At 35.4% G+C, this 15,555-nt stretch overlaps 2 pseudogenes; one reads left to right on the top strand and one right to left on the bottom strand.

The window, feature by feature from the left end:
* The first annotated feature begins 731 nt into the window (after window positions 1-731).
* The window catches only part of LOC106974512 (peroxynitrite isomerase THAP4-like), a 48,024-nt pseudogene continuing 33,200 nt past the window's right edge, over window positions 732-15,555 (top strand).
* Window positions 3,318-3,513, bottom strand: LOC113601178 (uncharacterized; annotated as a pseudogene).

The raw sequence follows: 15,555 nt of genomic DNA, 5'->3' as shown, positions 1-15,555 counted from the left end.
AATAAAACTTAATATGTCAGTTAAAATGCAAATATTATAAAAATTTTACTAAGTCACTGAGAAAAAAAAATTTCTTTTGAAATTATTTAGCATGATATTTTAGTTGTTTTCATGATTCATTTTCTGATTTTTCATTAGATGTGGACAAGGGATGAAAGTACTGAAATTTGCACGACTTTATGACATTTTCCAATTAAAATATTTTCACTATCATTGATAATTAGTTTTGTCTTATTCTTTTATTCCACATCTATTGAATTTCATGGCAAGATGCAGCCTTCCTTCCACTAAACTAAGGATTTTAACTGTAGAATTAGGTCTTACTTTTTTTGTACTATGGATGATATTCTTTAAAAGTGTAATAGGGAATGACTATAATTTTGATATTAATTATATATAATAAAAGTATCTTTATAAGAGCTCTACAGAAAAGAATCTAGGTACTTAATGCAAAATTAATTGTACTTTTAGAAAAAAATTTTTAAATTTTTCAAAATGAAACATTAGAAACATTATATTAGAAACATATAGCAACAATAAAATGTAGTGGGAGATTATATGAAAAGACATTTGAAACAATGCATGTTAAGGGGAAGGGACTAGACATTGCATCCAGGGTAGCCCAGGGAGTCACTAGTCAGAAGCAGGCACAACAGTTTCTGAAAGGAACTCTAGGAGATTGGCCCCCACAGGGTCAGGAAGCCAAGGAGAAGCAAACACATATTCTGTAGATGTTGGCAGTGAAAACACCACCCCCTTCTATGGGTGACTTTACCCCCCTACAGCATCTGGGGCATACAAATTTATTGGCTCTCTTCATTCTTACAGTCTCTCCTCCAAGTACACTCAGAGCCTGCCAACTGAAAGACAAGGAGACTGGCTTCAGCAGCACTAGCCTGGCTGTTGCAGGACTATCCTGGGGTACAAGAAGAGCTTTTCCCAGAACACCTGAGGTTGCTGCTCAAAGCAATGTCTCAGAAACCATCCAAGAGCCCCTCTACCCCTCTGACAGATGTCACGCTGAAACCATTCATGGTAACTGTGCAGACTGAACACAGCAATGGCCAGCCCCATGTCGACCACCAAGATCACCCTGTTAGTGTTGGGGCCTGCCAACTCATCAACTTGCTGTATGCATTCTTCCTGCTTCTCTCAGCAGAACAAGAGCCAGGCAAGCTGCCTGAAGAAGCAGGTGGAGAACTATGAGCTGAAGACCCTGTGACAGAGGGTCAGCCAGTCCAACAGCTAGGTGCACAAGCTTCAGGAGAAGCTGCAGTTTCTTAAGCGAGTACCCTACCTAGGCAGCCTACTGCTGCCAGCTGGGAGCCCCCCAAGATCAACCTAGTGGTGGAGCCACTGTCCTGGGTGCTGGGTATCTGGCTGTCAGATCCACCAGGACTTACCTGATGCTACAACCCTTCTAGTAACTAGAATAGGTGAACATCTTGCATATGGGCAAGCCCATGTAGAACTTCTGGTTTAATATTTTCCACCCTGACACATAAACCATGCATAAAGAATGTGGCTTCATCCACCAGAAGCCCAAAACCAACAAGGTGTCCTTAGCACCCAGAAGTCAGGTATTGTGGAGGTGGAGGGCAATGTGAACCAGTGGGAACTGTGCATGATGTCCCATTCCAGCACCAGTCCATCCTTGCCAACGACCCCCCCCCCCCCGCCATGGGGCAGATTACCTGAAAATTCAGGTTGTACTCTGAAGGTAAATTGAATAGGCAACCACTACCCAGCCCATGACTCAGCATCTTCATATTACCAACAAGAAGGTTCCCTCCTTATGCAAAGTAAGACTTTGACCTGGGTGGGGCCTGGCCACCTATGTGTCATGACACTTCAGCTTCTCAGTAGATGCTCCACAGCAGGTGTGGGTGTGGGTTCAATAGTGTTGCCACTTGTACCTTTAATGCCATAGAAAAAAACAAAGGCCTAAAAAAAATTAAAAAAGAAAAAAGGAAGAAGGGACTCCACACAGATAAACGATTTAAATGATTTTTATTAGCAAAATGAAATTTACAATGGATAAAACTAATTACTTACATGCTTATTGCTACAAATATTATTTGAGGTTTCTATGATTTAATACTGCTATACAGGTGAAGCAAGAATTGAAGCAAGAATTTGGCTAATAGCCATGTTCATTAGTATTTCTGAGTAATACAATCCTTGAAAAATTAAACCTTTTCACTTTCACATAATTGTTCTTAGAATTATTTTATGAATCAAAATATACACTAATTCAATACAGGATCATGATATTAAATTATATTTTATAGCAACTGTAAGAGCAGAATAACACTAACATACCTTGAACTAGTTACACTGTCATCAAGACATAATGTAAATCATCTTCAAAAATAAAGAGTCTGTTTAATGTCAAGATAACATAAAAATGAGGTGATTATTAATCTAAAATAGGCATTCAGACATGAATGTCTAAAAGTATCTGGTGAGGACTAAAATATCTGATGGAATGATTGCTAGGAAACATATTTTGACCTTCTTATTATTATGTTATCTGATCATTTCAGCCTACCTGCTAGAGCATGCTCCATTAGCTAATTAGACTAGCTGAAATAAAAGACTAACTATGATCTTGATTAAAACGTTCAAAAAGGTTTTTAATATAAAAAATACAAAATTAAAAATTTAGCCATGTTCAGCCAGCTGAAAATAACTGAGTGTCAACTGGCCAAAACCTATTGCCAAGTATACATTTTTGCAGTTTTTAGAGTATTAATAGTAGGTTTTAGTGTGTTATTAACTTCCAAGCTCAACAATAAGCACTCATCAGTATTCTCCTAACCTTTTCGGAATGAACTGCGTAGGACTTACTGTGAACTTCAGTGTTAATGTGACCATCTAGTAACAGTGGCCAAATTTTAACAACATGGTCTCTCCCTTATACAGTATATCATTGACAATAATGCTTTAAGTTTTTAGAACATTTTTAGATCCTTTATTTTCTTTTTCCAATAAATGAATTTGTGAGATAGGGAGATCAGATATTTTTATCCTAAGTAAAGGAAGAAAATAATTTATAAGAAAGTTAACGGACTTACTAAAATGTATACAAATATACAGAACAAAAAAACAGAACCTAGGCTCCTGGACATCCTATGTTTTTTGCAATGATCAACAAAACCTGAATGTCTCCAAAACATTTTATCATCATTGTTATTTCCAGAAACTGACCCACTGATAGGCTCAAGACAACCCACACTTCTATTTCTGTTACCATGGCAATTTCCTAATTAATACTAGGTAGCTCATCTTTCCATTCTTTCTTTTTTTCAACAGAAACCACTCAGACTGTATCATCTCCCTCTTACTTCCCCAAAGGAGGAAAAGAATGATCATCAATGGCAAGAGGCAATTGTGGAAGCAAGTTGAAGCCAGCTTCATGCTCAGGAGAGATCACCATGCCTCCTCATCATAGTCCTTTCTTTCAAAAAGGTATCTTGCAAAGATATCCAAACAGCATAGCCCTGACCTCTTTCTCTAACAGTCCATCCATAATATTTCAGCAATATCACTTTTCCCACAAGGGATGCTAGCTAGATCCTTCTGTTACTCTGGAATGGAGGTCACAGCAACTCTTATATATTCATCTAGAGCCTAGGAAATCCTAGATTGCTCAGAAAAGGTTGTATTATCCCACATAAGTAAGATGATGGCTGAAAATATTGATTAGAGATTTAGGGCCAAATAATGTTTGATTGCCTCCTTACTTTCTCTGTTAATATGTCTTAAAGAATATCACTATGGCAAATGTTAAAAAACAGGTTGTTCATAGGCCCAACCAAAAAGGATACGTGACACAGGCCTACCCCAAGAAGTAGGAAAAAGCTCAAATAAACAATTTGATCTTATACCTAAGGAACTACAAAAAGAAGAACAAACAAAACCTAAGGTGAGTAGAAGGAAGGAAATAATAAATATCAGAGCGGAAATACATGACATGGAGCTTTAAAAAAAAATAGAAAAAAACAATGAAACCAAAGCTTGTTCTTTTTCTTTTTCTAATTTTAGAGAGAAAGTAAGCATGAGCAGGAGAAAGGGGCAGAGGGAGAGGGAGGGAGGGTGGGAGGGAGAGAAGGAGAGAGAGAGAGAGAGAGAGAGAGAGAGAATATCTCAAGCAGGCTCCATGCTCAGCATGAAGCTTGACACAGGGCTGAATCCCATAATCCTAGGATCGTGACTTGAGCTGAAATCAAGAGTTGGATGCTCGACCAACTGAGCCACCCAGGTGCCCCAAGAGCTTGTTCTTTGAAAATATAAAATTGATAAATCCTTAGCGAGACCATCAAGGAAAAAGAAAGAAAGAAAGAGAGAAAGAAAGAAAGAAAGAAAGAAAGAAAGAAAGAAAGAAAGAACTAAAATAAATAAAATCAGAAATGAAAGAGAAGTAACAACTGGCACCACAGAAATACAAAGAATTATGAGAATACTACAAAAAAAGTTATATGTCAACAAATTAGACAATATAGAAAAAATAGATAAATTCCTAAAAACAGATAACTCCTAAAACTAAACTAGGAAGAAATAGAAAATCTGAACAGACTGATTACTAAGAATGAAACTAAATCAGTAATCAAAACTACCAAAAATAAAAGTCCAGGATCTGACAAATTTACAGGTGAATTCTATCAAACATGTAAAGATAAACTAATACCTATTCTACTCAAAGTATTCAAAAAAAAAAAAAAAAAACAAGAGAAAGGAAAACTGCCAAATACATTCTTTAAGGCCAGCCTTACCCCAATACCCAAACCAGACAAAGACACCACAGAAAAAAAGAAAATTACTGGTCAATATCCTTGATGAATACAGATATAAAAATACTAAACAAAATATTAGCAACTCACATTCAATAATACATTAAGGGGATCATTTATCATGATCAAGTAAGATTTATTCTAGGGATGCAAAGATGGTTCAACATTTGCAAATCATCAATATGATACATCACAACAACAAAACAAAGGATAAAAATCATATGATCATCTCAATGAATGCAGAAAAAGCATTTAAGAAGATTCAACATCCATTCACATAAAAACTCTCAACAAAGTGGATTTAGAGGGAACATACCTCAACATAATAAAGGCCACTTCTGGGGGAGCTGGGTGGCTCAGTAGGTTGAGCGTCTGACTTCGGCTCAGGTCATGATCTCACAGCTTGTGAGTTCGAGCCCCACGTCGGGCTCTGTGCTGACAGCTCAGAGCCTGGAGCCTGCTTCTGCATCTGTGTCTCCCTCTCTCTCTGCCCCTAACCCACTCACATTCTGTCTCTGTCTCTCTCAAAAATAAATAAACATTAAAAAAAATTTTATAAATAAATAAAGGCCACTTCTGAAACATCCAAAGCTGACATCATATTCAATGTTGAAAAACTGAAAACTTTCCCTCCTAGATCAGGAACAAGACAAGAATGTCCATTCTTGGGAAAAGATATTTGCAAATGACATATCAGACAAAGGGCTAGTATCCAAAATTTATAAAGAGCTCACCAAACTCCATACCCGAAAAACAAATAACCCAGTGAAGAAATGGGCAGAAAACATGAATAGACATTTCTCTAAAGAAGACATCCGGATGGCCAACAGGCACATGAAAAGATGCTCAACATCGCTCCTCACCAGGGAAATACAAATCATAACCACACTCAGATATCACCTCATGCCAGTCAGAGTGGCCAAAATGAACAAATCAGGAGACTATAGATGCTGGAGAGGATGTGGAGAAACGGGAACCCTCTTGCACTGTTGGTGGGAATGCAAATTGGTGCAGTCACTCTGAAAAACAGTGTGGAGATTCCTCAGAAAATTAAAAATAGACCTACCCTATGACCCAGCAATGGCACTGCTAGGAATTTACCCAAGGGATACAGGAGTACTGATGCATAGGGGCACTTGTACCCCAATGTTTATAGCAGCACTCTCAACAATAGCCAAATTGTGGAAAGAGCCTAAATGTCCATCAACGGATGAATGGATAAAGAAATTGTGGTTTATATACACAATGGAGTACTACGTTGCAATGAGAAGGAATGAAATATGGCCCTTTGTAGCAATGTGGATAGAACTGGAGAGTGTTATGCTAAGTGAAATAAGCCATACAGAGAAAGACAGATACCATATGTTTTCACTCTTATGTGGATCCTGAGAAACTTAACAGAAACCCATGGGGGAGGGGAAGGAAAAAAAAGAGGTTAGAGTGGGAGAGAGCCAAAGCATAAGAGACTCTTTAAAACTGAGAACAAACTGAGGGTTGATGGGGGGGTGGGAGGGAGGAGAGGGCGGGTGATGGGTATTGAGGAGGGCACCTTTTGGGATGAGCACTGGATGTTGTATGGAAACCAATTTGACAATAAACTTCATATATTGAAAAAAAAAAAGAAAGAATGTCCATTCCTGTCACTTGTATTCAACATAGTACTGGATGTCCCTGCCATAGGAATCAGGCAAGAATAATAAAGAAAAGGCATCCATATTAGTAAGGAAAACAATGAACTACCACTATTTTCAGATGACATGATAGTGTACATAGAAAACCTTGAAGACTCCACCAAAAACTATTAGAATAAATGAATTCAGTTAAATTGTAGTATATAAAATTAATACAATAGTAGCATTTCTATACACTAATAACAAAGTAGCAGAAAGAGAAATTAAGAAAACGATTCCATTTACTATTGTACCAGAAAAAATAAAATACCTTGGAATAAGCTTACTCAAAGAGATGAAAGACCTACACTATGCAAACTAGAAAACACTGGTGAAAGAAAGTGAAGATGGCACAAATGGAAAGAAATTCCACGTTCATTGATTGGAAGAATTAATATTGTTAAAATGTCCATACTACCCAAAGCAATCTACAGATTTAATGCAATCTCTATAAAAAGACCAATAGTATTTTTCAGAGCTAGAACAAATACTACAACGGAACAATGAAAGACTCCAGACAGCCAAAGCAATTTTGAGAAAGAGAAAGAAAGATGGAGATATCACAATGCCAGATTTCAAGATATATTACAATGCTGTTGTAATCAACAAAGTATGGTACATAAATCAGTGAAACAGAAAAGAGAGCCCAGAAATAAACCCACACTTATAGGGTCAATTAATCTATGATAATGGAGGCAAGAATATACAATGAGGATAAGCAGTCTCTTCAAGAAATGGTACTGGGAAAACTGAACTGCTATGTTCAAAAGAATGAAACTGGTCCACTTTCTTATACCATATACAAAGCTAAATTCAAAATGGGTTAAAGACCCAAATGTGAGACCTGAAACCATAAAAATCCGAGAAGAGAATACAGGCAGTAATTTCCTTGATATCAGCCATTGAAACATTTTTAAAATATGTCTCCTGGGTAAGGAAAATAAAAGCAAAAGGAAATTATTGGGACTACATCACAAAAAAAACAAAACAAAACAAAACAACAAAAAAACTTTTGCACAAGGGAAACTGTCAAGAAAACAAAAGGCAACCTACTGCATGGGAGAAGATATTTGCAAATGATATATCTGACAAGGGGTTAATATCCAAAATATATAAAGAAGTTACAATTCAACACGAAAAAATAAACAATCTGATTTTAAAAATGGACAAAGAACCTCAATAGACATTTTTCTAAAGATGTATAAATGGCCAACAGACACATGCAAAGATGCCCAACATTATTAATCATCAGGAAAATGCAGATCAAAGCCATGATGAGATATCACCTCACACTTGCTAGAATGGCTAAAATCAAAAAGAGAGGAAATAAGAGTTCGTGAGAATGTGGAGTAAAAGGACCCCTCACACACTGTTGGTAGGAATTTAAATCGGTACAGGTACTGTGGAAAATAGTATAGAGGTTCCCTAAAAAAAGTCAAAATACAAATACCATATGATCCATCAATTCTACTACTGGATATTTGCTGAAAGAAAACAGAAACACTAATTTGAAAAGATATATGCATAGTTAGGTACATAATTATTTTTTGCATATTTATTGAATAATTATTTACAATAGCCAAGATATGGAAGCAACCTAAGTGTCCACTGATAGACAAATAGATAAGGAAGATGTGATACACACACACACACACACACACACACACACACACACACACACACCAGAATATTATGCAGCCATAAAAAAGGATGAGATTGTGCCATTTGAGACAACATGGATGGACCTAGAGAGTATTATGCTATGTGAAATAATTCAGACTGAGAAAGAAAAATACCATATGATTTCAATCATATATGGGATCTAAAAACAAAACAAATGGATAAACAAACAAAAGCAGAACCAAACCTGTAAATACAGAGAACAAACTGGTTGTTGTCAGGGGGGATTGGGGTGGGGGGTGGTCAAAATGGGTGACGGGAAGTAGGAGATACAGGCCTCCAGTTATGGAATGAATAAGTCATGAGAATAAAAAGGTACAGCATGGGGAATATAGTCAATGATATTATAATAGTGTGGTATAGTGATCGATGGTAGGTACACTTGTGGCAAGCAAAAAATAAAAAATAAAGGATACAGAATAATTTCAGGGAACCCATTATTAGGAAGAATATCCAGGAACCGGTAAGTAGTAAAACATCAATCTGTCACTCCCTTTGTCTTTCTTTATCCTGCTGGAACCTCACATTCTCTTTTGCTCTTTCTCTAAGTATATGTACTTCATTGTTTTCTGAAAATCCACTTCTCCACTCACCTTACTGCACATGGCTAATTATGATTTTCATAAAATGGTAACATTAATTATTGGGCTGTAATGGTATCTGGCTTAGATTTTCCAGGTAAGTCACCCAGTTTTCATGTCTCAGTTTCACTTACTAATAGAAAATCTGACTAATACAACTTGTGTTGAGCTTGCCTCACAGCCCCACTCCCTTCAGCCATATCCGGAGTTGTGTGCCTATGTGATATATCAGACTTACTCTTCTGGGCTTAAGAAGAGCTGGTTGCCTCTTATGAGAACTTAACCCAGTATCTCGAGTATATTAGATTTTGAAATAAGCAAAGATGTGTAAAGGGCTAGAATACTGTTACTAAGGGTCTAGAAAAAAATAAGTCCAATAAAATATTTTCAGGTGTAAATTGGTACTATTTCCTTGAAGAAAAAGCACATCATTAGCATTAAAAATAATCACATATATTGACTCAGTAATTCACTTCTAATAATTTTCATTAAGGAAAAAGGCAGAGGTGAGCAGTGATATTTATATATGATGCTAATATTATAAATACTGAATGATATTTATAATAATTAAAAGCTGGAAAGAACCTAAAAATGCAAGGACAGAGAAACTGTTAAAAATATTCCAATACATGGAATACTATGCGACTAAAACAATAATATAAAGGAGTATTTCATGACAGATGAAATGCTAAAAATATATTTAAGATAAATAGAGGACAGATTTGTACATATGCTGGAGTAAATAAATGAATAAATGTATTCTCAGAAGAATGCCAGATACAGAGTAAGCACCTAATAAGTATTAGATCGTATCCCAGTTGGGTTTGAAAATGTATGTGAATGAAGATATATGCACACATGGATATATATGTAGAGTTAGGGAAATTTTGTATACCTCCAAAATCACCAATACCTTCAATTAGCCAATGCAATATGAAAAATCCTCAATTCTGATGTAGCTCTGCCTTGCTTGGTTTACTAATCCTCTCAACCCTTTTGCCCAGACTTTTCCTTAGCTTAACCAGGTTGGTAGTACAAGAAGACTGACAGTGATATTATAAACTCTGAGAAATGCAATTCCAAAAATTGTAATGAAGACGTGGAAAGTAAAAGAAACAAATCTGGTAACTGGAATACAGAATTTCTCTATGTAATTCTTAAGTATACTTAACAGAATATCATTAACGACAATGGAAAGGGAATAATATCTCCAGTGAATTTAAAGAATGTAGGATAGATTATTTGGCACACATATGAATCTTCAAATTACTTTTCTTATTTTATCATAAAATTTCATGAAGTTTTTCTATCCTGAGTTTTAACATATGTGTGACTGTTTTAATATTAAGAACAGAGTGCTTCCTTTTTCAAAAAAAATCTGTATGTAATATTAACATTTAGGAAAGATGAGCAGTGCTATGTTTGTGCTTTAGGCTTACATAATGCCTGGGACACCATCATGTGTCTTCAATGGTAATAGTGCATTTCCTTGAAAAGCACAGAATTCCACGATTTCATATTCTATAAAAGATGTTAAAGCCAAGCTTGTCCCAGACTTTCACAGTGCAAAGTGTAATTCTACTGGCAGTTATAGGGGAAGTTGACATCACAAAACTATATACGTCGCCAAGTTTATTACATGAAAGAAAGAAATACAAACTTACTCTATGTCATTTAGGAATAGGCAATACAAAGGGGGCCTAGGTGGCTCAGTCGACTTTGGCCTAGGTCATGATCTTGCCGTTCCTGAGTTTGACCCCTGTGTCAGGCTCTGTGCTGACAGCTCAGAGCCTGAAGCCTGTTTCAGATTCTCTGTCTCCCTCTCTCTCTCTCTTTGCCCCTCCCCCGCTCATGCTCTGTCTCTCTTTCTCTCTCAAAAATAAATAAATGTTAAATTTTTTTTTAAAGAATAGGGAAAACAAGAAAAAGCTAAATGTCATTAATGAAATTTCGACTTGAAGATTGCACAGCATGTAAATATGAGATGCAGCAAATTATGAGCTCAAGAATGGGGAAGTACAATATAAAAAACTGCCAGTAAACACTAATGTCACCTAAAATACAGAGAGATCTTCAGCCATATTTTAAAACTTGATTTAAATTTTCAGATTTATTCTTTGTGTAATGTGTGTGTGTGTGTGTGTGTGTGTGTGAACATAGTCCTCACTTTTTGTGGTAGTGCAAGACCATAAAAAAGATCATGCATGCTGAAACCATGCAAAGTGATCTTTATAATCAGTGGGCAAAGTTGCAATTGTTCTGCGATATCTAACTTACTCTGGACAACCTTTTCGAATATGTTTGTCCAGCAAGCAGCTTTCAAAGATAGACACAATCTACTGGAAGAGATTTATTTACTATCCAATATGATAGAAATAAGTTCTCCCACTGGAGCAGTTGTACTTACATGGTGTCATATGGAAGGCCCCTCTCTCAGATCAGGCTTCCTAAACTCAACGTTCTGTAAAACACTCCACTGCGCGCACAGGCATCACTTGGGCCTCATCTCGTTGCCCTGTGGAAACCGGGGCTTAGAGAAGCAACACCATAGTGTTATCTGGCTGCTACTATTGTTGTAAGTGATACATTGTCTTTGTCACCTACCCAGGAATCTCCTGTCTTCTGCTGGTATTTATTAAATCGTGGCAAGCTAAATTTTCAATGGAGGTCATGAATAGGTCGACAATTCTATCACTTTCATTATTCAAAATTATTAAAATTTAGAAAGCAATTACTAAGAAAGAGCTTTATATATAAAAAAGGAGGAGAAATTTTTCATATTATTTTCAGATAACAGAATCACCTAATTGTAGCAGCAACAAATATTGTGATTTTAATTATAATTCAAAATATTATTATTTTAACTAGTAATTAAAAAAAAACAGAATAGCCTTTTCCCCTCCCCAAATCAGTTGAAAATGAACAGTAATCAGAATCAGACCCAGCCAGATACTAAAACTTAATAAAAGCTAAAATAAAATAAACTCACTGCGCTATATAGACCACTTTGCATTTGAATTAGAAGGCATTCCTAAACTTATTATTATAATTTCAAATTCTTACATAAATCGGGACTTTTAAAAAATGTTAACTTATTTTTGTATTCTTATTTGTAGTTAATGATATTGATAATAGTTTATTTTAAGGTATCTTAAAATCACAAAATGCACAAAAATAGAATTAGAAATCAAGCATGATTCTACCATACAAAGAAATATTTATCTTTTTTTTACTCATTACAAAATCAATACAGTTGGACTATACAAAAATGTCAAAAGACAAACTTAACCAATAAACAAATTAAACAAAATCCCTCACAAACATCTCTTAGAGATAACTATTATTAACACTCCCCTAAACTTATTTCCACACATTTTTCTATGCATATATAGTAATGGCAATATTCTGCTTAGTAACTTGAAGTTTTCACTTAAACACACATCATAAACATCTATCAATGCTAATGGATATTTATCTGTAATACCATTTTTAACAGGATGAAAGGTGTTGCATTTTATTAATGTACTATAATTTAATACCTACTTATATATATTAATGGGTTTTCCCCCCTCAATATCTTAATACAATAAATAAAGCTACAGTAACTCTTTTCAGAACCAGCAGGTATACCGCCTGAGTTTTATCATCTAGACTCCTGACTTTAAAACTTGTTTCAAGGACTAATCATTTTGTTTCTGCAATACATTTTGCTTGTTTTACATCCAGCTGATGGATCCTGTTCGGGGTCTTAAATGCACCTGAGCAGCCACTGCCCCCTCAAAATTCACCCTGCAACAAAAGAAGGAAGCGAGACTGACTCCAGTCCAACGACAGACTACATTCTCCAAAGAAACCCCTGATCAATAACATCTTAACAATGGTGGGAATCTGGATGGCATGGATGAATGTCCTGTGGCCTGATTTCATCTGCTCTTGGCCTAAAGAGGGGCTAAGAATGAGAAAAGTGGCCTCTGACATCTGAGAACTGCTCTGTACTGCCAACTAGGCCTTGGTTTTTTCCTGTTGAACATAAACGATTCTATAGAACATCAACATCATAAAAGGCCACATATGACTATATGACCATGATGGTTCAAGACCAAAACAAGAACACTAATTATGCCTAAATATAATCATGCCTAAATATAGATGAAAACCTGAACATTGTCCAAATGACAAAAATGACCCAAACAGCCCCCTATCCTGCCAAATGAGTGACTCCTTTAACAATTCTAGTCCTGGCCTCATTCCAGCTTTCCCTCCATCTAGATAAGATTTGCATAACCCATCATGGCACTACCCTACTTCCTGACTACATCCAATCTGGAGCCAAGCTCTGCTTCCTTAAATCTTCTTGAAAACCACCAATATCAGGACAGTCAGCCCAATCCCTGTAAATCTTTTTAATAGTTTCCCACTGAGATGCCTCATTGTTCCCCATGATGTGGGCTCTTCCTCCTTACAATGAATCATAAACCCAAATTATTCAACCACAGGCATGGCTGGAGAGCAATGACACTTTTAAAACACTTAGAAGAATTTCTGGCACAAGGTAAGTGCTTAAAAAAATGTGAGCTGTTATCATTATTGGAAGCAGCTTATTGTAAGGAAATATCAACGGATTTAGAAATCAGACCTCACACTGCACTATCTTGGCCAAATCCCAGATTTCTCTAAACCTATTTCTTCACCTGTAATGTGAATTATAGTAACATTTTCCTGCAGAAGGTTGACTATTATTAGATGAAGACCTCATATAATATTAATTTCCTTCCTATATCTTCCCATTTATTCTACAAAATTCATACTCTATTTCTAAGACAATAAGTGAATTCTCAATGGGACAATCCAATCATTTTTAGTTCTCTCTTAGATACCCACAATAAGCAGAAACAAAGGCATAAATAAACCTTTTAAATAGGGGGATCACTTATGCACAACCAGTTTTTTTTTTTAATATTTTTCTTCAAACAGGCTGTGCAAATGCGGTAACAGAGGATAAAGGAATGAAAGAGTGAAGGTATAGCTTTGCTCCTTGGCCAAGACAGAAGAGACCAAGACCAAATGGAAACATTACTTACAGACTAGATGGCAATTTACCTACAGCCATTCCTACACATATTTAAAACATGGTTTAAGCTTAAAAATTCAACTTATACATAAGTTTAATAACAACTTATTGGGTAAAAAAAGCTACACATGAAGATAAACACTCTTTATTAAGCCAATGTACTAACCAAGGACATTCGGCATGAAAAGATAGCAGTATAACCTTTTCCCTGCCTTTTAAGCAGAGGTCTACTATAGGAAAAAACAGAAAAGAAAAGAAAAAGAGAAGAGAAGAGAAGAGAAGAGAAGAGAAGAGAAGAGAAGAGAAGAAAAGAAAAAAGAAAAGAAAAGAAAAGAAAAAGGCTTTTTTTTTCCTCTACCAAGAATTGAATAGGAGAGTAAGAGGGGATGGAAAAAGACAAGGACAATAGGCCAAATTTAAATCAAATATAAAAATAGAAAAGTACATACTGAAAACTAAAATCAGTGACTGTATTCCATGAACAATTTAATTCTCCTGCTTTGGATATATTTAGGTTAATTGAAGCATGTTGCTCTAAGAGACGGATGGTCTTCTCTAACGGGAAGAAACACTAAGATTAAAGGGTTAACATGTAAAAAAAATAAGAGGGAAGAAAATTGTGTCCAGTGGAAATCAACTTTCAGTACATTAGAAAACATTTAGTCAGTTCGCTTAATTTTGACTTTTGTTTTTCCTTTTGGTACTTAGAAGAATACTTATTGGAACTTTAACCTCATAATTTAAATTATGTAAATTTCTGATGAAAGCAAGAGAGTAAAATATCAATTTATGGATTTACTAACATTATGGATTTACTAACATGATGGATTAATCAGGAAATCACTTTGGAAATAGTAAATAGTAAATAAATAAATATAACTCAGGAGCAATTTTATTGGAATTTATTGATATAATTTCACTCATCTGCATTTCTGATTTCTGGAAAACATTTTGGTACTTATATTTTAATATACTTAAATATATATTTCATTTGTATGTAAATACAATCGTACATTCCAACATTAAGCATCTCATACAACGTATTCAGATCAATTTAAATTTCATCATTTATTCACATAATTTTTAAGTGTAGATTTTGTGTTTTCTCTTATATATGCCCATAATTGTTAAATTATTCTCTTTCTTAAAAGTGATTATTGAATTTATGGCTGCTTACTGCTCTAATTTACTGATTTTCCTACACATAATGAAAAGAATGCAAATATCCTATTGGATTTACCACATGTAGATGGATTTGAATCAAAAAGAATTGGTAAAACTTAGGTATTCATTGTAACTCTAATTGTAGTTTGGGAGGGCTGTAAATAGTTAAATCTTTAGAAAGCTCACTAAGGAGTGAGTACATGGGAAAAGGATAATTAAGCTTTAATGTGTGTGTTAATGAATCTCAGTAGGCAGACCAGGTGTGCAAAAAGTCAAGTTTTAGATTTCGTGTAATGACATTATTTCTGACTCTGACTCCATTCCTTCAATCTAATGGAAAATAAAAATAACTTCAGTTTTTCTGTGTTTCTCCTTCTTTCTGCTGGAATTGATCAGGAAATTGATTAGGAATTTAGGGCTGACCTGCAGCTCGACTAGACTTGACAGGCTTCTTCCTGACTCTATGCCCCTTTCTCTCCTTTTTACTAGAGCGTTTACCTTAGAAAATTTATAATTTAAACTTTTTTCTCTGCCCCTTGGAGATTTAAACCTTTTAAAAAGCTTCCTGCCAGTTTTACACTCCAGGAACGTCCTCT

Source organism: Acinonyx jubatus, chromosome A1 (genome assembly GCF_027475565.1).
Source record: "Acinonyx jubatus isolate Ajub_Pintada_27869175 chromosome A1, VMU_Ajub_asm_v1.0, whole genome shotgun sequence".
In the NCBI taxonomy this organism is placed as follows: Eukaryota; Metazoa; Chordata; class Mammalia; order Carnivora; family Felidae; genus Acinonyx; species Acinonyx jubatus.
This window is presented reverse-complemented; position numbering and strand designations above follow the sequence as displayed.